The sequence below is a fragment of the Oryx dammah genome, unplaced genomic scaffold (genome assembly GCF_014754425.2).
Source record: "Oryx dammah isolate SB20612 unplaced genomic scaffold, SCBI_Odam_1.1 HiC_scaffold_18, whole genome shotgun sequence".
NCBI lineage: Eukaryota > Metazoa > Chordata > Mammalia > Artiodactyla > Bovidae > Oryx > Oryx dammah.
This window is the reverse complement of record NW_024070202.1, coordinates 113,681,347-113,705,032: the sequence shown is the minus strand read 5'-3', so window position 1 is coordinate 113,705,032 and position 23,686 is coordinate 113,681,347. Positions and strand designations below refer to the sequence as shown.

The 23,686-nt window shown below is 57.0% G+C and overlaps 1 long non-coding RNA gene across 1 annotated transcript; it reads left to right on the top strand.

Moving 5' to 3' along the window:
- Window positions 1-361: 361 nt before the first annotated feature.
- On the top strand, window positions 362-4,196 carry LOC120877937. The gene is made up of 2 exons (XR_005724421.1): window positions 362-452; window positions 1,964-4,196. It is a non-coding gene; the product is annotated as an uncharacterized LOC120877937 (long non-coding RNA).
- Window positions 4,197-23,686: the final 19,490 nt, after the last annotated feature.

The following is a 23,686-nucleotide window of genomic DNA, read 5'->3' as shown; positions in this document are numbered from 1 at the left end:
TTGTGTGATGTGTGTGTGTGGTGTGTATGTGGTGTTTGTGTGATGTGTGTGGTGTGTGTGTGGGGGGGTGTGCGCGTGTGGTGTGTGTGTAATGTGCGCGTGTGGTGTGTGTGTCTGTGTGTGTCCTGGAGTGGGTACCGCCTGCGATCGCTGGATGCTCGGGCGGTCTGGGTGAGCCCGCGGAGGAGCAGGCGCATCTACAGACCTGCAGCGCATCCGTGTTCAGCCCGAAGCTCACGACGGGCCTGCGAGCCCGGCGATCACAAATGCGGAGGCACGGGGCGACGCCGTCCGCTCCGATCCCTAACTCATTATTAAGCCGTTCGCTCTTTGCAGACGCTCCCTGCGCCTCCCCCGCTCCGGGCTGCCGCGGCGGCGCAGGCGCCGGGCCGAGCCGAGCGCCGAGCGGGGAGCGAGCGGCCGCGCTCCGGGCCGGGGTCCCGGGGGAGCAGGTGAGCGACCCGCGCCGCGCGGTCCCCAGGCCCCTAGAGGAGACGCCGCCGGGCCGTGCTGCGCCGGCGCCCCGGCCTCCCCTGTTTGTCGGTGCCCGTCTTGCCTGTGTTGACATCACCCCTCCCTCCCTTGCCTGGCACTCCTCCTCCCCCACCCCGCCTGCTATCGCCTCTCCTCCCGCCTGCCTGGCATCCCTCGCCCCCCCACGTCTCGCATGTCCCCCGCCTCCCCTGGCCTGGCATCTCCCTGTCCCCCCCTCCCCCCGGCTGGCACCTCCTTTCTTTCCCCTGCCTGGCACCTCCCCTTACCTGGCAGCCGCCTTCTGCCTCTTCCTCCTCCCCTCCTCTTTCCTGACCCCCCACCCCCGATTCCTGACTCTCTCCCTCCCCTGCCGGGCACCTTCCCCACTCCCACTCTTGCACCTCTTCTGTGCCTGGCAGACTCCCATCCCTCCCCTCACATTCTCCCCGCTCCTCACCCCTGCCTGGCATCTTTCCCTCCCCCTCCAGTACCTCCCCATTCTCCCCTGTCTTTCCCCTCTTTCCCTTTGCCTGGCACCCTCGTGCCTGCTACCTTCCTCTCTTCCCCCCTGTCTGGCACCCACCCCCCTCCCCATCGCCTGGCACCACCTCATGCTGCTCCTGACTGGCACCCTCTGCCTCCTCTCCACTCCCCGCCTGGCACCTGCCCTCCTTCCCCAGCCTGACATCTCCCTTCCTGCCCACTGCCTGCCTGGCACCTTCCCTGTCTCCACTTGGCATCCTCCAGCCTGGACACCTGTCCCCCATTCAGATTGTCCTGCTGTCTCCCACCTTCCCGCAGGTCACCTCCTCCCAGCCCTGGCCTGGTATTGTCTTCCCTCTTGGCATCGTCCCCATCTCATTGCCTCCTCTTCCTCCTCACCATTCCGGCCAACACCACCTACACGTGATCCTCAACTGCTCTCAAGCCCTATGCTCACCGAACTGCCCCCCACACCCCACCATCTGCCCCGGTAGTGCCCCTCGCTCCCAACTGTCCTGCTCTCGCGTGGGAGTGAAGCCAGGAAGGCTGTGCGCACAGGGAGGGCTCAGTGTGAGCTGGGCGGAGTACAGAGCAGGTCAGCTCTACCTGCTGGCCACCCCCAGGATTCCCTTGAGATGGGCCCCAGCTCCAGAAGGCATCCAGCTCCCATCCTGGCTCACAGTCCTCCTTTCCGTTCTGCCAAGTCTCCCAGATTGGCCTCCCCTGCCAGGGCCCCGGGCTCTGCCTGCATCCTCTGCTCTCATCCTCCCAACTCTGCTGGCAGGAGGACCTGGCCTCCGACAGCTTTCTGCTCTCACACTGGTCCTTCTTGAACCGCCCAGCCGGGCCGGCTCCTGCTCAGCACACCTCCTGCCTTCCCCAGACTGTGCCAGGGAATGGCCCACACATGGGGCCCCTCTAGCACCTTCCCTTGCCTCCTCGGGCCCACTGAGTCTGCTCTGTGCTCAGGGTCTGGGCCGCCCCTCCCACTGCCCTCTTCTTTCAGATCCTCCTCAGAATGGCCCTTGGTGCTGCAGGCACAGTAGGCTCTGGGCGCGGGCACCGAGGGGGCACTGGATGAGTCCCCCGCTGCAGGACCCTGCCACCTATGACCGCAGGCCTTCAGCACCCGCCCGCCGTGGTACAGGTAGGCTCTGCCTTTCCCACCAGCCCTGGAGCGGCTGGGCCTCTGCTCACACTCCACGGCCCCCTCTTGGCACTTCCGCCCCCATCTGGTCCCTGGTGGTGCCTCTTCTCATGCCCTGCGAGGGCCAGAGCAGCTCCCACTAACCACAACCCCCGCCCCCCGTCTTGCTTGGTGTCCCTCACCTCTAGCCGTCCCTGGGCCCTGCCTTGATGGCCATTGGAGCCAGGGACACGTGAGCCTGAAGCCAAATTTTTGCTTCATGTGAAAGTGGTCTGGGGGCTCTGGCTTGTCCCACTTCCTCCTCCTTCCTTCCTCCTGGCTTGTGCCCAGAGTCCCCCCAGACACATACCTCCGTGCCCCTCACCTGTGTGTGAGTGCTCCCATGCGCCCATAACACCCCACAAACACACACACTTCCTGCAGCCAAGGGGAACCTGCTGAGCTCCAGCACAACTTGGGCCCTGGAAACCTACCCTGGACATGCTAGCGCGCACATCTACAAGCCTTCTGAGCGCCAGGCAGGGCTTTGTTCGGGGCGGGAGGGGTAATGGTGGCACCCTGTTGTTGGGCGTCTGGTGGTGGCTAGTCCCGTGCTGACACGAGGCAGGCCCCGGGCTCAAGGGTGCTCTCAGGCCCATTGCACGTGAGTTGGATCCTCCTGAGTCTCCTCCCGGCAGCGTGGCAGAGAGGGGGACAGCCTGGCTAGTCCCAGGGTGGTGTCCCTGGTCCAGAAGGAAGCACTAAGGCACTGCGTGGAAAGGCTGCCTGCCCCAGAGCCCAGACCATCCATGGGAGGGGGTTGGAGCCCAGTCTGAGCTCTCCCAGTCCAGCTTCACCAGTGGGCATCACCTGGTAACAGATTAGGTTGCTGTCGGGGGCCCTGGAAGTGTGAGGTCCTAGTCCCCGCCCTCAGGCCAGCAGTCCAGCAGAGGGAGCAACTCGGCCAGCCCACAGGAAGTGCCCTAAGTAGGGCAATTTGAAGTAGGCTATGGAGAACAGGGGGCTTCCCTGGTGGCTTGGCTGGTAAAGAATCTGCCTGCAATGAGGGAGACCTGGGTTCGATCCCTGGGTTGGGAAGGGAAAGGCTACCCACTCCAGTATTCTGGTCTGGAGAATTCCATGAACTGTATCGTCCATGGGGTCACAAAGAGTCGGACACTATTGAGCAACTTTCATTTTGGGAGAACAGGAAGGTGGGGTAGACTGGTGATGCGAGGGTAAGGGGTGGACCAAATAAGAGTGCTAGTCTCAGCTTCTCCTCCCTCGGAAAGAGCAGAGGAACTTGCTTTCCTGCCTGGACCGCTCTGAAGTCCAAGGCAGTCCTGTCCCCTCTCTGCCCTGCACCCCTTGGGTAGGCTGTGCCCGGGGTGGTATGGGGCAGGGGGAGCCTGGCTGGCCCAGAGATGGAGCAGCACTGGGTGGCAGAGAGGCTATGACCTGGAGCTGGGCACCGCGGAAACAGGTGCAGCTCATCCAGGCCCCCAGACAAAGGTTGACCCCCTACCCTGCAACCTAACCACCGCTACGGTTAAGGGCGAATGTGTTCCTTAGCTTGTGGGGCTGGATTGTAAAGGTGTGAGCTAGTCTACTAAATACATTCTTCCCAGGCAGCTCTGAAGTTCTGGGGTGTCTGAAGGTGGAGGCCAGGTCAAATGTGGGGCTGGTTGATGGGAAGGCAGCCAAGTTTCCCAGGTACCCCAGAGCCAGGCCTCCACATGGTGAATCCTCGTGAATTGCAGCTGCTCTGGGGTGCACTGAGATAATCCCTAAGGGGGTTCCCAGCAGCAGTAGGTGGGTGCCCTGGGCTGTTCCACGCCTTGCCCAGAGGACTAGAGGAGGTCACCTAGCTGAAGGGATGGGTGGAGAGGGAGGGGAGGCTTGAGAAGATCCCAGGGGGTCAGGAGGCTCTGGGAGCAGTGAGTACACCTTAGTGACCCCTGGTCCCCGAGTGGCCCCAGTCATGCAGTGAATGGAGGGTTCAGTCTAAGACTCCTGGGGAGTTGTGTGCTCCGACCTCCCCACGTGATGAAGGTGGTAAGGAGTGAGGTGCTGTGGGGTTTCTGGCGTTATATTTTGGAGTTCCCATTACCATTAAAAAAAAAAAAAATTGGGCTTCCCCTGTGGCTCAGCTGGTAAAGAATCTGCCTGCAATGCAGGAGACCTGGGTTCGATCCGTGGGTTGGGAAGATCCCCTGGAGAAGGGAAAGGCTACCCACTGGAGAATTCCATGGCGGTCCATGGGATCGCAAAGATTCGGACAGGACTGAATGACTTTCACTTCACTACCATAAAATTGGCCTTCATTCTGCGTGTGCAGTTGCAGGCAGGGAGCCGGCTTTGACACCCGGCGGCTTGGGCACGTGCTGTCATTTGGATGCTGACAGGCCCGTGCTAGCGTCTAGACGGCGGCGCGAGGGGTGGGCAGGCGGGCCGGGCGTGCAACAGCTGGAGCTGTCTTCACCCCAAATGCCCGCAGTGTGATTGCAAGTGAGAGCTGGTTGTCAGTGAGCTGTGAGCGGCAGAGGTAATGAGCTGAGGTGTCACCTGGGGAGGTGTCATCGGGGGACCCAGAGCCACAGGCACTCAGGATGAGCACACAGCCCTTGATTTGGGCTGGATTCTGAGCCCTCTTGAATCGCTGCGCCAGAGGATTCAGCTGCTGCTGGGGGACACTCGGCCGAGGGTGACTGGGCGGCCATGGCTGTGTGGGACCTGCTGACTCCAGTACCTCACAGGGGCCTGTGGGGCATGGCTGAGGGGGATTTTGTGGGGGGCAGCCATGGCTGTGTGGGACATCCTCAGCCCAGCCCACATCTCGATCTGCTTCCTACGCTGTGAAACCCATTTCTCTGTGACCCGAACTCACTTCCAGGAAATGTGAGAAATCGTCTCAGGAGCCTGTGGCTGTCCATGCCTTTACTGGAATGTAACAAACTTGGATCATCTCCCGTGTCGGCCTTCCTTTCCAGACGGAAGAACGTTCTGGGGCTTGGAGTGAGGAGCAGTATGCTGTGCGGGGAGGGCAGGGGAGGGGAGAGGCAGGCAGGAAAGATGCACTCGCCTTGTTCCAAGAGAGCTGGAGGTGGTCTGCAAAGACACCCCGAGTGAGGGGCCCAGGGCAGGGGACCGCAGGGCAGGGAGGGGCCGCTGCGGCCCAGGGTGAGTGAGTGGGAGGAGGCCCGGTGTCACAGGGCAGTGTTAAGTGTTACACTTGTAACAGAGCAAGTGTAAGCAGTTACACTTGCCTGTAAGACAAAACCCTAACCATCTGCCCCCGAAAGACTGTGGTTTCTGGCCCGGAGACCCCGAGAAGTGTCTTCCGTGAGGTGACGTGAGGGGAATCCTGTGTGACAGTTTTAGCGACGTCCTCAACAATTCCACAGCAGTTTCCTCAGGCGCAGCCGAGGGCTGACAGAACATCACGTGGCCATATAAGTCCTGCTGACTGTGCTCAATCCAAAGATAAAATTTAGAGCAACTGGAAGAATGCACTGCCTGTTAGTATTTACAACAAAGTTTCCAATGTGTCAGGCAGCAGGAAAGTATGTTTGAAATCGGGAATCAAGTACAGAGTCACATTCTTGGGGAAGGTGATTATCCTCATAGGAAAATAAAGACCTCCGTCAATTCATCTGCCTGCAAAGCAAGAGACCCAGGTTCGATTCCTGGGTCGGGAAGATCCCCTGGAGAAGGAAATGGCAACCCACTCCAGTATTCTTGCCTGGAGAATCCCATGGACGGAGGAGCCTGGTGGGCTACAGTCCATGGGGTCGCAAGAGTTGGACACGACTGAGCGAATAAACCACCACCATGATCAGTATGTGTGCCCAACAGGTACGCCTGGGTACGGGAAGGGACCAGTCACACACCCTTACCCCCAGGTCCTGAACCCTCTGAAGGCTAGACACAGATGCCAGAGATTTAGCAACTATTTGGCGGGGAATGCTGGATTGCATTGTTGAAACCATCGTTCAAGTCTTGACTTAAATACCACTTCTTCAAGGGGCACTCTCTCCCCACCTGAGGTGTAAAGTTCCACCTTCTTATGTCTTACGCGTACATGCTAAGTCGCTTCAGTCATGCCCGACTCTTTCTGACCCTATGGACTGCAGCCCGCCAGGCTCTTATTCAGAATAGTGCTGGGAAAAAAACCACACAAAACTATGTGTTTTTTTACGGTCATGCAGCTTGGGGGATCTTAGTTCCCCCACCAAGGGTTGAACCTGGGTCATAGCAGTGAAAAGCGCAGAGTCCTAATCACTGGGCCGCCAGGGAATTCTCATTTTCTTGGATGAATGAGCAGATGAATAAGGCAGTAGGAGAGAGCAGGTGGCCCTGACAGCTGATCCTAAAAGAAGCCTGAGATCCCTCTGCACTGCTGACCCCACCCTCTCTAGACTCCCACAACCCAAGGGTGGGCCTTTCTGGCCTGCCCGCCTTGACCTGTGACACCTGAGCTGCTCCTTGGGCCACACCTGGGGCAGTCCCTCTCGGATAGAACCTGTTCACTGTGGTCCAGGAAATCCATCCCCTCTTCACCAGTTTCTCTGGTGAGGGAGGCTTTTCCCGCAACCTTGGTCTTGCCCTTGGAGTTACAGAGGATGGACCCCTTTTCTGCTTCCGTGACAGGCCTCCTTAGAGACTGGACTCTGCCCTCTGCTTTCACGACATCTGACCGCCTCCAGCCACTTGGAGGCAATTCTCCCACAGGCCCTGCGTCTGCTCTGGGGAACGTCCAGCTCTGGTCTCTTCAGACAGCCCCTACCTTGGCACCCACTGGGAGAGCAGGACGCATAGGCTTCGGGGTCGCCCAAGCCTTCTTAGAGACTAAACTCTGCCGGTCCCTGCCCAGGCCAACCTGGGCAGGAGCACTTAGCTCTCAAGCTCAGCGTCTGCAGTTAAGACGAGGCTTTCTACTACGTCTAGAAAGGTTCAGGGCGATGCTGCAGAGCGAGCTCTCTGCTCAAGGCCGGCACGCCGTGGCTGGCCTCGGCCCCTCATCACCGCTGGGTTAAAACGGGATGCTGGGCACGGTGCCCGCTCCAGGTGTCCTCTGTAGACCCCAGGGCACTGCTGTGGTGACCCTTGTCTCCCTAGATTCCAGCCCGCTGTGCTTACTGCCGCCGTTGTGTTGGAGTCGGGGAGAAGCTGCCGGGGTTTTGCGCACGGCCCCCCCCATCCCCCAGCAAGAAGGGCATCTCCGGGCCGGTTCTGAGAACTCAGGTGCGGTTACCTTGTGAGCCTCCGCCATCTCTCCAGCAGCATCTGGCCGTCCAGCCGGACGCAGTGTTTAGGAGGCCTGCCTTCTTGGCCTTTCATGACTTTTGTAGTTGGAGAAAAAAAAAAAGTGAGGCGGTAGAGCCCAGGAGAGAGAGCCCTGTGGTCCTCCGTCTGTCCTGGACTTGCAAACAGATTCCTTCCGGTCTCCGCAGCTGAATCAACAGCGCGGGCCCAGCTGGGTCGGCTTGGAGGAGGCAATGCCGGCACGCGGAGGGTCCTGCCGGTGGGGGCGGGCCGAGCAGAGCGAGGGGAAGCTGACATCCGCTAGTCTGCGAATCCCACTCCCCGCTGCCCCCACCGGCAGGAAGCACCATGTGCTTTTGCTTTTGCTTGCCTCAGTTTCCCCTCTGAGCCCCAATTTTATCACCCCTCCCCCTATTTTGGTGGCTCAGATGGTAAAGAACCTGCCTGTGATGCAGGAGACCGGGGTTCCATATATACCCCCCCGGAGAAAGGAATGGAAGCTCACTCCAGTATTCTTGCCTGGAGAAGCCCATGGACAGAGGAGCCTGGGGGCGGGCTACAGTCCTTGGGGTCCCAAACAGTCAGACACGACTGAGCGACTCACGCTTTCGCTTTTTCCTTCACCCCCATTCTACCCAGGCCCACTCCTTCAGGAGAAAACAGTCTTAGAAAATATGCCCCTTGGGGGTGGACAGACCCCACTTTTTTTGCAGCACCTGAGGCCCAGCGCTGCGACTTCAGGAAGAAAGTCGGGGAAGCAGGCTGGGGTCAGACTAAGACAGCCAGTGTAGACCGAGGGCTTATTGCGGTTTGCAGACTCTCCCGTGGCTTAACTGATTTATCTTCCCCACAACACTGTGAGTTAAATGTGATCATCACCACTTTTAAGATGGGAAACTGAGGTACACAGAGGCTAGGAAACGTCCCAGTGGTCAGGGAAGAGTCCCAGCTGGGGTCTGTCCACTGCATCCTCAGAAGGGCTATGACCCAAACCGCAGCCCCCAAAGGGCAAAGCAGCCAGCCCTTTATACATGACCCCTTTCACCCCAGCTCTGAGGCCAGGGTCAAAGGCTAGTTGTCATGGTCTACAAGATCCACCCTACTTCCCATTGATTGCTGGGTCTCTAGGGACATGGGCTTCCCACATGGCGCTAGTGGTAAAGAATCCACCTGTAAGGCAGGAGATGCCAGTTCAGATCCCTGGGTGGGGAGGATCTCCTGGAGGAGGAAATGGCAACCCACTCCATATTGTTTCCTGGAGAATCCCATGGACAGAGGAGCCTGGTGGGCTACAGTCCATGGGGTCGCAGAGTCAGACGTGACTTAGTGTGCACACACATGCATGGCCTAGGGGTGTGAGAGACTCAACCAACCCCTAAAATAGGGAACAGGATGCTGTGGATTGCACAGCTCGCACCCCTTCAGAAAGAGAGCCCCTCAACTCCATCTGTGTTGCCAGATTTCCAGTGTTTTAAGAGATTCTGAGAATCTGGCTTTTTATGTGAAAGCTTCCCACTTTTAAGGGTTTTTTTTTTAAGTGTTTTGAGACACACTGTGGGCTGAGTGAAGCCTGTCTGGCTCTCCCAGCTTGCAGCATCCACCTCGAGCTTACCTTACACTGTCACCTGTCACCTGTCATCTCTGCTAACCTTCAGGCCCCGAACCCTACATCGGTGTTTCTCGGGGGGCCCCACACACAGCACGAAGGGTTGCTGTTACTCTAGGTGGCCTCCTGTCATCAGTGAATCAGAAACAAAATGCAGAGTCTTGTCAAACACTCAAGGACCCTCGCCCAGGCAGAGAAGCATCGTCCATCAGTTCTCAGAGATATGCTGCTGATGGGCAGGGCCGGGGCCTTGGAGATGCTCCCTGTCGACTTGTCCATGTTGTAAACCCAGAGCAGGGGATGCTGGGGGAATTCAGGATGCTTATGACAACCAACGGGGGTTGGGGAGCAGTCAGATGGTGAGCGGAAGAGAACGTTGACCTTGAGATGAGAACATGAGCATTTAAGCCCCTGCTGGAGGTCTGGCTCTAAGTCAATCATTAACCTGTGTTACTCATCTTTAAAATGGGTACAGTAATAGGGGCTTCCCTCATAGTTCAGTTGGTAAACAATCTGCCTGTGATGCAGGAGACCCCAGTTCAATTCCTGGGTTGGGAAGATCCCCCGGAGAAGGGATAGGCTACCCACTCCAGTATTCTTGGGCTTCCCTTGTGGCTCAGCAGGTAAAGAATCTGCCTGCAATGTGGGAGACCTGGGTTTGAGCCCTGGGTTGGGAAGATCCCCAGGAGAAGGGAAAGGCTACCCACTCCAGTATTCTAGCCTGGAGAATTCCATGGGCTGTATAGTCCATGGAGTCCCAGAGAATTGGACACAACTGAGCGACTTTCACTTTCACTTTTCACTAATAGTAAACCTATTCTCGGATGGCTCAGCAGGTAAAGAATCTGCTGCAATGAAGGAGACCTTGGTTCAATCCCTGGGTTGGGAAGATCCCCCGGAGAAGGAAATGGCAACCCACTCCAGTATTCTTGCCTGGAAAATGTCACAGACAGAGGAGCCAGGTGGGCTACAGTCCAATGGGTCGCAAAAGCCAGACTTTTAATTTCCTGGGATGTTGAAAGAACCAAATTAAATCAGGAATATTGAACCGTTTTATCGGCTGTTAAGCTCCATAAAGATTCATGTGTTCATTTGGAGGCCAAACCACTTGACAAAGTTTCTCCCAGTAGCTTGACTAAGACACACACAGGTGGCCTGAAAGCAGTGTGCTAGTGAATATTTACAACTGGCTCTTGACAGGGTGGGAAAGGGAGCTGAAATCTGATTTGTATCATCTGCTAATTTCTGTGGCATAAATACTCCTACCAGAGCTGATTTTAAACTACCAACATGACACTCCAGCACATCACTGGGTATTACTGTGATTGAGTAAATTTGCTGCCAACTGAGGGCTAAGCCTAAGGGGTGTAGATCATTTTGAGAGAGGAGTTGTCCTGTGCCTTTTTCAGTATGTTCCATAAAGATTTGGATGAAGAGAGACGGTCCCACTCACTGGATTTATGAATGATGCTCAACTGGCAAGGGGGGAAAATATATTGGATGAGAGAATTGAGATCCAAAATCTCTCGAGCTGGAATAACCGCTTAATTCTTACAAGAGGAATATCCTTGAATCCAAAAAGGCAACTTTAGAAGTATGGAATGGGGAGAGATGTTTTGTCACAAAGTAGAAAGGGAGTCAAGTTTTTAACTGACAGGAAATTCGGTACAAGCCCAAAGTGTGGCAGGTGTTTACCAGAGAGTGCTGTGTTGTGCACAGTGAGGGCTCTAAGTTCTCTGTGACTTAGAGACGATTTTCACATATGTCCTCTTGTTTCTATTTTCCTGCTCACAATAACGCAATGAGAGAGGGGAGATGATGCTGAACCCATCTTACAGATGAAGAGACTGAGGCTAGAGAGCTTGGCCCTTTGTCCTCCTGTCAATAGGTGGTGGAGTAAAGACTCAGACTCAGGACCTGGCCCCCCAGGTCCTGCCCTGTGTTATGCTCATAAGCACATCATTCTTTTTTTTTTTTTTTTTTACTTTTTATTGGAGTAGAATTGATTTACAATGTTGTGTTAATTTCTGCTGAACAGCAAAGTGATTCAGTTATACATATATACCCATCATTTTTTTTTTTGACCTTACCACATGGCTTGCTTACTTGCTGGACCAAGGATTGACCCCTGACCCTCAGAAGTGAGAGCGAAGAACCTTAGCCACTAGACCTCCAGGGAACTCCCATCTTTTTCATATACTTTCTATTATGATTTATCCCAGGATACTGTGCCCTGTGCTATTCAGTAGGACCTTGTTTACTAAGCACACTGTTCTGAGCACCCTGTGTTCCGTGGCTTCAGGCAAACCAGAGGCTGTGAGGGGAGCGGCTGGGTGGCGGGGCATGGAGCCCAAGGAATAGTGAGGAGCAGTGTTGAGAGGATAAGTTTGCTAGACCTGCCATGACCAAGTGCCAGACTGGGCGGCTTTAACAATGGAAATGCATTCTCTCACAGTTTGGAGGCTGGAAGCCCAAGACGTGGGCAGGGCTGGTTCCCTTCGAGGGCTATGGGAGAAGGCTGGGCTCCAGACCTCTCTCCGTGGCTGGTAGGCCACTGCCTTCCGCCTGTGTCTCCTCACGCTGTCTTCTCTGTGTCTGCCTGTCTCTGTCGTAACCTCCCCAGTTTTATAACACCAGCCATATTGGATTAGGGACACTTTAGTGACCCACCTCATTCTAACTTGGTCACCTTCTTAGAGACCTTATCTCTAAAGATGGCATTCTGAGGTACTGGGGTTAGGTCTCCACCAAAGGAACTGGGTGGAGGGAGGGATGCCATTTACCCGTAACGGGACTTTGAGAGCTGCCTTCAGAAGGTGGTGGTGGTGGTTTAGTCGCTCAGTCCTGTCTGACTCTTTGCGACCCCATGGACTGTCCTGCCAGGCTCCTCTGTCCATGGGATTCTCCAGGCAAGAGCACTGGAGTAGGTAGCCATTCCCTTCTCCAGGGGATCTTCCTGACCCAGAGCTTGAACCCGCATCTCCTGCATTGCAGGCAGATTCTTTACCAACTGAGCCATCAGGGAAGCCCCTTCAGAAGGTGGCGTCCTGTCTTATGAGGAGGGAGATAACGAGTGCTGGGTGGCCAGAACCTCCAGGAGGTGACCAGGGTCACACCCACCACAGGAGGAACCAGGGCCCCGAGGGACAGTTTGACTTGCTGCCACCACAGACTCCCTTGGGCCTCTTGGCTGCTGGACGTCAGCTCTGCACCCGGCTCCACGTGGAAACACGCGGAGTTGGCGGAAGGCCTCCAGCGGTTCTTTTCCACAGATACGCGGGCAGTCTGGTACCCTGTGGGTACCTGGCTCAGCGGTACCCACAGCCCATCCTTGGGCAGCTCTGCTGCTGCTCAGCCCTGCCGCTGCTCAGCCCTGGTGCCCCCACTGTCTCCACCAGGGTTTGGGTGCAGCTCCCAGAAACTCACAGATTTCACCATCACCCTGGGGCCTGGCTGTGGCTGCTGGTGGCCCTACCACTGTCACCAGGGCCAGCGGCCCCAGCAGGCCACAGTCCCTCCGAGGAGGACGCTCTCGGGGGCATTTGCTGATCTTTTCGGCAAGGAAGCCCGGAGCTCTGGGGTGGGGTGCACTGGTCCTCCGCTCCCCGCTCCTCGAGTTGCGGCTTTGGCCGTCAGGGGCAGGAGCTGCCATGCACTTCTCCGTCTCCCATGCCTCCAGCCCTGTCCATTCCCACTCAGTCCTCAAACTCAGAGTCCTGGGGGGCCGAGGCTGTGTCCAGTGTGTGAATCAACGGTACCTTGTATAAGACGTCACATAGTGGGGGCTCACTGGACACACGAAGGGGCCAGCAGCAGGGGGCAGGGGTCGGGGCTTGCGGGGAGGCCCCGCGTGTCCTTCAAATGCCTCCATCAGCAGCTCCCAAACCTCAGCTTCCCTGGACCCGACAGGCAGCCTTATGGGCTCTTCTTGGGCTTCCTTCCAGTTGATTCACTACTCGTGGTGCTTCTCAATGTCTTCCGTTCCCTCCTTCCCTGCAGCCCCTCCCCTAACCACTTTCTACACGGGCTTCTCGTGTCAGACCCACCCTGTGTACTCACGGTCATTCTCCAATCAAAGAAGCTTCCAGTGGTTTGGGTAGAACCCAGACTCCCCTGTGGCTCCTGGGCCACTGTGAATAATTGCCTGGCCAACCCCTCCTGGCTACCCTCCTGCAAGACTCCTGGTGGCCCGCAGCTGAGCGGCTCTGAGGGCTCCTGTCTTCAGCAGTCCCCTAGCTGGGGGGCGGTCGGCAGGAGGACCCAGAGGTCAGGCAGTGGCCGAGCCCGCAAGGTCCGGCAGGCTTAGCATCGGACGCTAGTAATAGCAGGCACTTCAATAACAGTTCACTCTGCGCCAGATGCTGTGCTGGTCTGCCCACGTATACGACCTCATTTTAATCCTCACATCCACCATGAGTTAGGTGATGGGCTCCATGTCTTGCCGATGGGGAAAATGAAGCTCTTACTGGTCAAGTGACTTGTACTTATTTATGGTCATGCAGAGGCTGAGCCAGGCATGAACCCAAGACTGATTCTGGAGTTGTGATTCTCAACCCTGGGCAGTTTCACCCTCCAGGGACAAAGGACAATGTCTAGAGGTGGAGAGAGGAGCGTACTGGTAGAGTTTATTGGAGAGGCCAGGGATGCTCCTAAGATCATACGATACACGACGGCCCCACAGGAAAGCACTGGGTGTGTGTTAGTTGCTCAGTCATGTCCAGCTCTCTGCGATCTCATGGACCACAGCTCACTAGGCTCCTCTGTCCATGGGATTCTCCAGACAAGAACACTGGAGTGAGTAGCCATTCCCTTCTCCAAGGGATCTTCCTCACCCGGGGTTCGAGCCTGCATTGGCTGCAGTGCAGGTGGATTCTTTACCAACTGAGTCACCAGGGAAGCCCACAGTAAAGCATTATCCAGCCCCTAAATGTTCACAGTGCCACAGGTGAGAAGTCCCATTCTTGAGTCCAAGCTTGGAGCCTTCACACTGAGGAGCTTGCAGAGACCTCATCCAGGGCAGTGGGTTCAGGGCCTGGGGGAGGACAGGACCCCAGAAGAGATGGAGCAATGGGCAGGGCAGTAAGGCCCTGTGGTCACAGCTCTGGCGCAGGACAGAGTGGCTTGCCATGGCCCAGGCAAGTGCCCAGATCCGGGAGAAGGGCGTGCCGAGGGGCTACCTGGAGGGGATTCACTATACAGGTGGGGGTGAGGGCACCTCCTGGCCTTGTTACACAGGTTTGCAGAAACCAGGGGTGGTGTCCCAATCAGGTCCAGGCCCTGAGACCACCCACTCTGTCTCCCCCTGCCTGCCCCATTGTGGGGCTTCATGAGCAGCTGTTCGAGCCCCAGAGACATCCGAGGTGTACTGTGTGGGGACATGGGAGGGGCCCAGCCTGGCTCTGACCATGACGTCCTTGATCACGGGTGGGCCTCCCAGACCATTGTCTCTCAATCCCACATACTTTTGCCTGGTTCCCCAAGAAACCTCGGGCCCTCTGCACACAGATGGAGACTTCTGCCTTTTGCTCGGATCATTTCTCCTACCTTCTTAGACCAGATTGGACCCTCTGGGTTCTCCATACCCATGACGATCGAGTGGTATCAGGAAGGCAGGACGAGGTGGCACTGGGGCTGCCCATGGCCTGTGGGCAGGTAACCACGTTTTCCCAAAGGAAGCACCTGGGGTGATTCCTGGAGGACAGGGAGGCATCCCAACATGGTAGACCATGTGCGTGCGTCCCAACCAGGAGTTCCATGGATGCACACGTGTGTATCCATCTGTCCAGCCAGAAGCCCCTGAAGGGCCCATTGATCCACCCACAGGAGTGAGGAGCCAGGGGCTTGTTCAGAGTTTAACTAGGATTCATTATTTTGGCTAAAAGGTAATTCATACACAGGAACTAACACAACTTCCTCCAACACATTGACATGAAATTTAGACACCTTGATGGCAAGTTTTCTGGAATTTATATTCCCAATGTTTGAAACATTCTGCTTGAGATTTTTGGAGAGTGCATTTTAAAAGATAATTGAGGGTAGGTAATTCAGCTTAAATGTGCAGGCCTCTGGGGATCTTGATTTCCTTCTTTAAAAAACAGGTGTTTGGGGAAGGTGGAGGATTGTGTGTGTGTGTGTGTGTGTGAGTGTGTGTGTGTGTGTGTGTCCGTGTCCCCAGCAGGAAGGCTCTCCTCGAAGGGACATCAGAGAGGCAGATTGAGGTGAAGGAGAGAAGCCAGGGAGGGACCTTGACGTTGGGAGACCCGCTCTGCAGTCCCAGCCCTAGAACAGCATAGCAGCTTTGGGCAGGTCACATACCTCCTTAGCGCCTCCTTTTCCTCATCTATAGAATGGGAATCCCAGCACCCACAGGACAGTTAGACCTTTCAGTTAGACCAGTTAATGAAAGTGCTTAAGCTGATGTTGTGGCTGTTAATCCTGCTAACCCCAAGCACAGATTGTAACATCGCCCAGCATTTGGAAACACGCTGGAAATCCTGAGTAGACTTGAAGTGGGTTCTTATTACTCACACCTTTGAGATATTGGGGCTTCCCTGGTGGCTCAGTCGGTAAAGAATCTGCCTGCAATGCAGGAGACCCGGGTTCGATCCCTGGGTTGGGAAGATCCCCTGGAGAAGAGAAAGGCTACCCACTCCAGTATTCTTGCCTGCAGAATTCCATGGAACCTGGTGGGCTACAGTCCATGGGGTCACAAGGGTCAGACACGACTGAGCCCCTAATACCTAAGATATTGGAGTCTCAGCCATGTGCCAGATACTTGGGATTTAGCCACACACAGGACATCAAGATCCTGGTCTTTGCGGAGCTTACATTCCAATGGGGCAAAGAGAAGAGAAAGGCTAAGGTACTAAATAAGTAGATGATACAGGACAAAGAAAGGTGTTCAGGACTTCGGAAAGAAACCCAGGAGGATGAAAGAGATAAGAATGTGCAGGTGGGGAGGGAGAGGGAGAAGGGAGGCTTCTAACAGGGTGGACAGAAGTGTCCCATTGAGAGGGGGACATTCGAACAGGACTTTAGAGAGGCCACAGTGTTAGCTGGAGGAAGCATGTTCCTGGCAGAGAGAATAGCAGGCTCCAAGCTTCAGGAGTGTCGAGGGCCTGGAGTGTCTGGCCGGGGCAGAGAGAAGAGGGAGGGGGTGCAGGAGAAGGACACAGAGGGAGCCGGGAGAGGTGACCCCCAGCACTCTGCCCTCACTGGCAATGAGATGGGAGGGAGTTTGTGGGGGCAGAAATGATGGCATCTGACTCCCTTTGCTAAAGGACCCCACTGGTTGTGTGTTGAGAGTAGACCACTGGGGGCCAGGTTGGAAGCCAGTTTATTCACTGCTCATGGGTTGGAGTGGGCTGGGAGCCGTGGAGACATGAGAAGCACTGGGTTCTGGATGCAGAGCCAACAAGACTTGCCTTCTGATTGGATGTGGGATGGGAGAAAAAGACAGGATTCCAGGATGTGCCCAGCTTGTGGGCTGGAGCAGTGGGAAGCAGGGTGAGGAGTGTGGGTGGTGAGCCACATTTGAGGTGCAAGAGCAGGGGTTTCACTGTGGCCGAATCTATTCAAGATCCAGGTGGAACTGACTGTGCATAGATACCACGTAAGTCTAAGGACTGGGAGAGAAAATGGGCTGGAGGAAAACATGGGGAGGTGTCAACATAGAGAAGGTTCTTACATCTCTGAGACTGGGTGATGGATGAGATCTCTGAGGAATGATTGTGGAGCAGGGAAGAGGAACATGGTACAGGGCTGAAGTGCTGGAGCCACGGCCCAGAGTGTGCCAGACAGGGGACAGCAGCTCATATGCAGGGGGATGGCTGGGTTTAGGTGGGAGCACAAAGAAGTCAGCTGCAGGAATCAGGGGAGCAATTGCCGGGAGGTAGGAGGATATGGTGGGATCTCTGGAAGTTCTTCACAAGCTTCTCTTTTCTTGGGGAAGTGAGAAGCAAGGGCATCAGCTGGGAGGGAGGAGGAGGTTGGAGGAGAAAGAAGATGTGGAAAACTCACACAGGGGACTGAGAGCAGGGAAGGACCTGATGGTTCAGGGAAGGAGGGGGGCAGTGGGCAAGATGAGGCCAGCTGAAGTCCGAGCTCCAGAAATGACAGTGGGACCAGGTCGTTGCAGTGACATGTCCTCTCCAGCCACATCCGGTCCTGGAGTGCAGGGGAGGGGTTGATAAAGCCGGTCAACTCTTAAATAAGAGTGCCAAGAGTATGTGCAAGGGAAGTTAAAGTGGTAAAGTTTACGTTATGTATGTTTTTGTTGTTCAGTCGCTGAGTTATGTTGGACTCTGGGACCCCTTGGACTGCAGCACTCCAGGCTTCCCTGTCCTTCACCATCTCCTGGAATTTGCTCAATCTCATGTCCACTGAGTCGGTGATGCCATCCAACCATCTCATCCTCTGTCACCCCCTTCTCCTCCTGCCTTCAATCTATCCCAGCATCAGGTCTTTTCCGATGAGCCGGCTCTTTGCATCAGATGGCCAGAGTACTGGAGCTTCAGCTTCAGCATCAGTCCTTCCAGTGAATATTCAGGGTTGATTTCCTTTCAGATGGACTGGTTGGATCTCCTTGCTGTCCAGGGGACTCTCAAGAGTCTTCTCCAATACCACAGTTCGAAAGCATCAATTCTTAGGCGCTCAGCCTTCTTTATGGTCCAACTTTCACATCTGTATATGACTACTGGAAAAACCATAGTGGTATGTTTTACCATAACTAAAAATAAGAAAGAGTAAGTGTAAGAGGGTGTGTTTGTGATGAGGGGTGCAGGTCAGAGAAACGGACCAGCAGTTCCAGTGGCATCACAGGCTTTGGATGTCAGGGAGCTGGACAGGGAGATGGTGGTCAGAAAGTGGGGTATAAGGCTGGTTGGTGTGCCAGGTGGTAGCAGGCATTGGAATGTACAGATAAAGTGTCCACAAATTGGTGGTGGGGCTGGAATGACAAGGATGCAAGAGGTGAAGCTGGCATGAGGGACTGAGGGAGGGCGGAGGATTGCTGGAAGAGAGGCGGCCCAGGAACCCAGAGCCCTGACGTGTTGGAGGGACTGTCCATGAGGACCTGGGAAAGCAGCAGGAAGAGGTCAGGGGTGACAGCGGGAATGACTGTGAGCCAGGAGCTAGGATGCTCCAGGAAAGAAGGTGCCATGGAGGTAAAATGCAAAGCCAGGGCTCTAGAAGCAGCAGCAGCAAGAGGCAAGGAGGGTCTACCCCACCTGGAGGCCACTGGCAAGGCAGACTCTGCGAAAACCACTGCCCTGCACAGAAAATTTCAGGGGGAGTGGTTACTCAGTGGCTTCTGCCACAAGAAGGCAAAACAGATGTTCACAGAAATGGCTGCATGTATTGGACACTTTCCTATGACAGACCACACGGAGAAGAACTTGGGTTGGGAGATGGCTGCAGAAGGGGGGAGCACAGAGCCTTGTGGGGCCCAGGGTGCAGGAGTTGAGGGGAGTCTGGGCCTTTCAATGACTCCGGACACAGTGGGCACACAAAGGGCATTACGGCAGGAAGGCAGCCCCCCACCCTGGCCCAGGGGACACCAGGGAAGAATGGCACCTTAATGTTAAGAGGAGAGGGGGCCCTTTCAGGCCCTGTGAGCAGGGCTCACCCTTCCCTCCTAAAGGAGTTACAGAGGTCTGGAGACCTGGACCTGGGTGGCTCCCTGGACATTTTATCGGCACATTCCACTGCCTGCTACCACCTGGCTTAATTTCCAAAAAAATCCTTTAAGGAAGTACGGATATATATATGTATATATATTTTGGTATCAGTTTTCTTGACTCAGGTGACATCTCTGGCCTCAGAATGCAGTGGTTCGAAGAATTCCGTTCAACCCCTTGGTCAGAGCCCCGTAGCAGAGCTTAACTTCCTGGGGTGAGGGCTGGGGTGCTGGCCACCAGCACCTTCTCCTGGTGTCAGCTGTGGGACAAACAGGAGAGGAAATCAGACGTGCTGGATGGGGCCCCTGTCTGCCAAGAAAGAGGACGGCTGGGGTGCCAGCAGGGCAGAGTGCTGGCTGCAGCCCCTTGGAGGTGTGAGTGGGTCTCCCCAGGCTATGCAGCAAGGTAGGCACCTACACCCCCACTCCCCAAGAAAGAGAGGGAGAAGCCCCCTTCTTCTTGGAGCCCTCTTGCTTTTGCCACTGAATCTACCCAGACAGATGGGTTCTGGAAGAAGATGAGTATGGAGCAAGGATGGCTCTGTGGGACACCTACCTGCTGCTCCCCCACTCTGGCAGAGCTATGCCCTGGGTTGTACCCCCGAGGCTGTGGGAGCCAGCTGGGGCAGTGATAGCACCCCTCAGCGTCCTGGAGAAGCACCACCCCACAGACCCACCTATCCTCACAGAATGGGTCCAGGCCAGTGTGGCTTACTTTTTGCTACAGGAAGTAGAAGTGTTAGTTGCTTGGTTGTGTCTGACTCTTTACGACCCCACGGACCATAGCCCCACCAGGCTTCTCTGTCCATGGGATTCTCCAGGCAAGAATACTGGAGTGGGTGGCCATTCCCTTCTCCAGGGGATCTTCCCGACCCAGGGATCGAACCCTCATCTCCTGCATTTCAGGCAGATTCTTTACCAACTGAGCTACCGGAGAAGCCGGACCTGATTAATGGCAGCCCTGAGGGGAGTGAGGGAACATGCTGTGAATCCCAGAGGGGCCTTCCCTCTGAGCCCCAGAGGTCCAGGGAACAGGGAAGTACAGTGACTTGCCCAGGGTCACATGATGGTCTTGGCACCCTACTTTTTTCTTTCTTTTTTTTTTTTTGCTTCTATCATATTTGTCTCTCTTGTGTGTGTTTGCAAAACTGACACAGAAAGACAAAGTCCCACGGAGACGGACAGCCCGTTTGGAGAGCAGCAGAGCAGGTCCTGGGCCCAGAAACATCCTCGCAGGAGGAGGGAGGCTGCTCTGGCCTCAGAAGGGCTGGGGGGAGTAGCCAGGACGAGGGGGAGGACTGTGCCTGCCGTGCCCCTGGTCTGGTCTGCCAAGGTCCTGCCTTCTGGCTGGAGGAAGCCCCTCACCAGAGGTGGGGCATAAGGTGTAGACTCTTCTTGGCCCAGCCCTGGGGACTGGGCCAGGCCCTGAGGTCTAGCCAGGGTTTCCTGGGGGCCTGGGGCTTGGGCCAGGCAGGTCGGCTGGATCAGAGCTGCCTCTCCATCCCCTTGGCATGCCCTGGTGTTTAGTGACCAGCAGAGAAAGTGGAAGCTGGGTTTAGGGGTAGGCCAGAACACAGAAAATCAGGGGTCCTCAGCCTGAAGCAGTGGTCTCACTTCATTCTCTCTCAATCTCTCTCTCACACGCACACGCACACACACACACAGTCTGTGGGGGTAATTTCATGGCGCTAAGGAGACCTTCATTGCTGGGGATACGGGGACTGGGGCGGCGGAACGCGGTCTCCCCCTCCAGCCTGGCTTCCTTTGTTCCTCCCTCTCCGTCCTCCCTTCCCCATCGGCTTCCCTCCTCTCCTAGCCTCCTTCTTTCCATTCTGCCCCTCCTCCCCGTCCTGCCCCCTCCGCCCCACCCCCAGCCGTGTGCCCGCTGCGGGGACTCCCCGCGGAAGGCGGGAGGGTGGGACCCTCCGGACGCCCCGGCCCAGCCTCGGTGGCCATCCTCCCGCCGGGAAAGAGTTAAAAGTCTCTCGGCTGCATGCCCCCCCCCCCCCCCCCCCGCCGCCGCCTTTGAGTCCTGCAGCTAGGCCCTGGGCTGACCTTCACCGCGAGGGAGGCGGCAGTGCGCATGCTCGGGCCGGCTCCCGCCGCTGCCCGGTTCCCCGGGCGGGCGAGGGCGAGGAGGGCGGCTGCGGGCTGGGCCGTGCCCACCCCCACCCACCCCCAGCGCCGGCCGCCCCCCGCTCGGGTGCCGTGGAGAGGGGGGAGGCCGCCGAGCCCGTCCCGGCGGTCGCGGCGCATCTCTCCGCGCGCGCGGGGAGAGGCGCTTTGCCATTTGGTGCTGGTGGTTCTTCGGCGAGGGAAGGAGAGATGGGGGGACGGCAGGGGGGACTCCGGCTCCGGGCGACACGCGCGCGGCCTGCCCGGAGCGCGGCCTGGGCCCATCGGCCGCGTTGACCTGGGAAGGAGGGCACCCTGCCCGCTGAAATCGGGGCCCTCCTGCCCACCCGGGGCAGGAAGCAGGAGCCAGCGGGCGGCGTGGCTCTTGCTGAGCGCCCTTCTGGGGCTGAGCCCTGAGGATCTTGGCCTTTGTGAGATGGGAGTCCCGGCCCCAGGACACCCATACTGGCGCCCCTGCTTTCTGGTCTGAAGGCAGCCCTCGCCCCGGGGGTGGGGGCACACCTGGGGTCGCCCCTGTAAAAGCAGTCTGCTGGTGAGGGCCTTGTGAGTGGGCAGAATCGTGATCGAGTTGTGCCTGTGGGTGCAAATTCATGTGACTCCTTGTTCCTCTGGCCTTTGCATTGGTGTTTGTGCCCCGGGGGACATGTATGCACTATATATCTGCTGTCTCTATGTGGGTAAGGATGCCTTCCAGAGAGGGGGCTGCAGGGCGAGGCCCTAGGCCTGGGGTGGCCCAGGAAGGTGTTGTCTGTCGATTTGAGTGACCCTCTCCAAGATCCCTTCCTTGGCCTGACCACCTCCTTCAGTCTTGCCCACCACCAAGACCAGCCCCTCACAAATGCCAAGTGCCCATGGTGCCCATCCACCTCCTGTTCTGTCTTCTTTCCCCCAAAGGCCTCCCCAAGAGTTGAGAGCGCCAAGCTTTACACAAAGCTAGAGGTGTCTGCCCTTGTCCCTGTCCCCCAGAACCTCCAAGGTGTCACATGTCCCCATTAGAAGCACCCACCAGGAGCTGGGGTGCCCTTGATGACTCACATCTGCAGGTAAGAGGCAGAGGATGAGCTCTGTCCAGTGGCCCACTGAGCTCTGGGTGGTTGCAAGTGTTAGCAGGCATTGGTCAGGTCTAGTCCTTGTGTGCAGGCACGGGAGAGACAATGGGCCTGAAAACCAGCCCCAGATTTCATGGGGCTGCAGCCTATTTGAAAAACTCTATATAACACACATGAAACTCAGGGCACATGAGACATAAGTCAGCAAAGTGCCATTTCATGGCCAGGGTAGATGGTAATGGTTATTCACAGAGCAGAAAGATCTGTGCACGGAAGAGGAACCAAGGAAAGCTTCCTGGAGGAGGTGGGGCTCCAGACTGGCTTTAAGCTATGAATGTGATTGGGACCAGTAGAGAAGCATTTTCAGGAATTCCAGGCAAAAGAATAGCAGGAGCAGAGGCTTGGAGATGGGAATGAGCAAGGGGTTTTGGAAGTTAGACAGACTGGAGAGATTACCTCCCCAGGTTACCAGCAGACACCTTCGTGGCCAGTGGCAAACACCCACCCGTTCCCACCCACCAGGACCCATTATCTGTGAGTGTGGGTCGGGGGGAAGCCTGGGTAGAGGTGTGGTAGGAGGGGTTCTGGTAAGGTAGAGGAGGAGCTGCCTGGACCACATGCCTTCTCTAGCCTTTCAGGGGATTGGCTGTGGGCACTGAAATGGACAGTGACAGCCAGAAGCACAAGGAGGCCAAGGAAATCAGGCTGCAGGCAAAAAAAGACTCCCTACGCAGAGCCGCTCCCTGGGTTCTTGGTTCCGACTTCTGACGGCTTTCTAAAGGGTTGAGGGTCAGGCTGGGTCTTCAGGATCTAACCTCGAATAAAAATTTCCAACAAATTCCTCAGGGCCCTGCCCCGCCCTCACCTGGGTACGGACAGTGCAGCCCTGGGAGGCATAAACTTGACCCCTCTGGTCTCAAAGCCCCTAGGGCACTTCCTCCCGGAGGCGGGGAGAGGGTGTGGCCTCTGGGGCGTGGGCGGGGCCAGTGCTCCCAGCCTGGGGACTCGCAGGGTTTGCCCCTCCTGTTTCCTGTCCCTCCTTCGCCCCAGCTCCCTCCACACCACCCCTTCTGGGGCTCCCTCACGGCCCCACCCCTACCCCTGCTTTCTTTGGGGTCCAGAGACTGGCCCTACCATACCCCCACCCCATTCCAAAGCCGTCAGGTCGCTCTGGCCTCCCCCTCCCCACCTATCCGTCCACCCCAGTTCCTTGCCTGCCCCCACGCTTCCCTTCCCGTTCTCACGAGCCTGGCCCACCTCCCTCTCTCCGAAATTTCCCCTACTGCCTCGACTTTGTCACAGAGAGACAAAGACTCACATAGCCCGAAATAGACACCCGGAGCGGGGAGACACAGACCGTGTCCAGCCACACACGCACCCGCGCCCGCCCGCGCGCGCGCGCGTACCGGAGGCTGCGGTGGAGGGAGGCACACAGAGGAGGCATTTATCTGTGCACGCACGTAAACATCCACACCCACGGCCGCCGGCCGTGCCCACACCAGGGTGCAGACACACTCAGCGGTGAGACAAGGGCGCACACATCTATGGACTGCAGGGCACACCGCCTCCGGGGCACACCCACCACGGCCGCCCGGTGCCGGAGAAAGGCCTCCTCCGGGCTCGACTCCCGCCCCCCGCCACCACCACCCCCTCCACCCACCCCGGATTCCTTCCCAGCGAAATGTTTCCCTACTTGGCCTGCCAGGTCTCTGGGGAAAAGGGCCTCAGAAATGCGGCAGGAGCCACTTGGGGGCAAAGTTGGAACGGCCTGTTCCCGGCCTGTTCCCTGCCGGCGAATTCCCTAAGCGAAAAACTATTTGCGGCGAGAGAGGCCGGGTGGCCGGCGAGCCCCCCGGCCGCCTCCCCTCGCG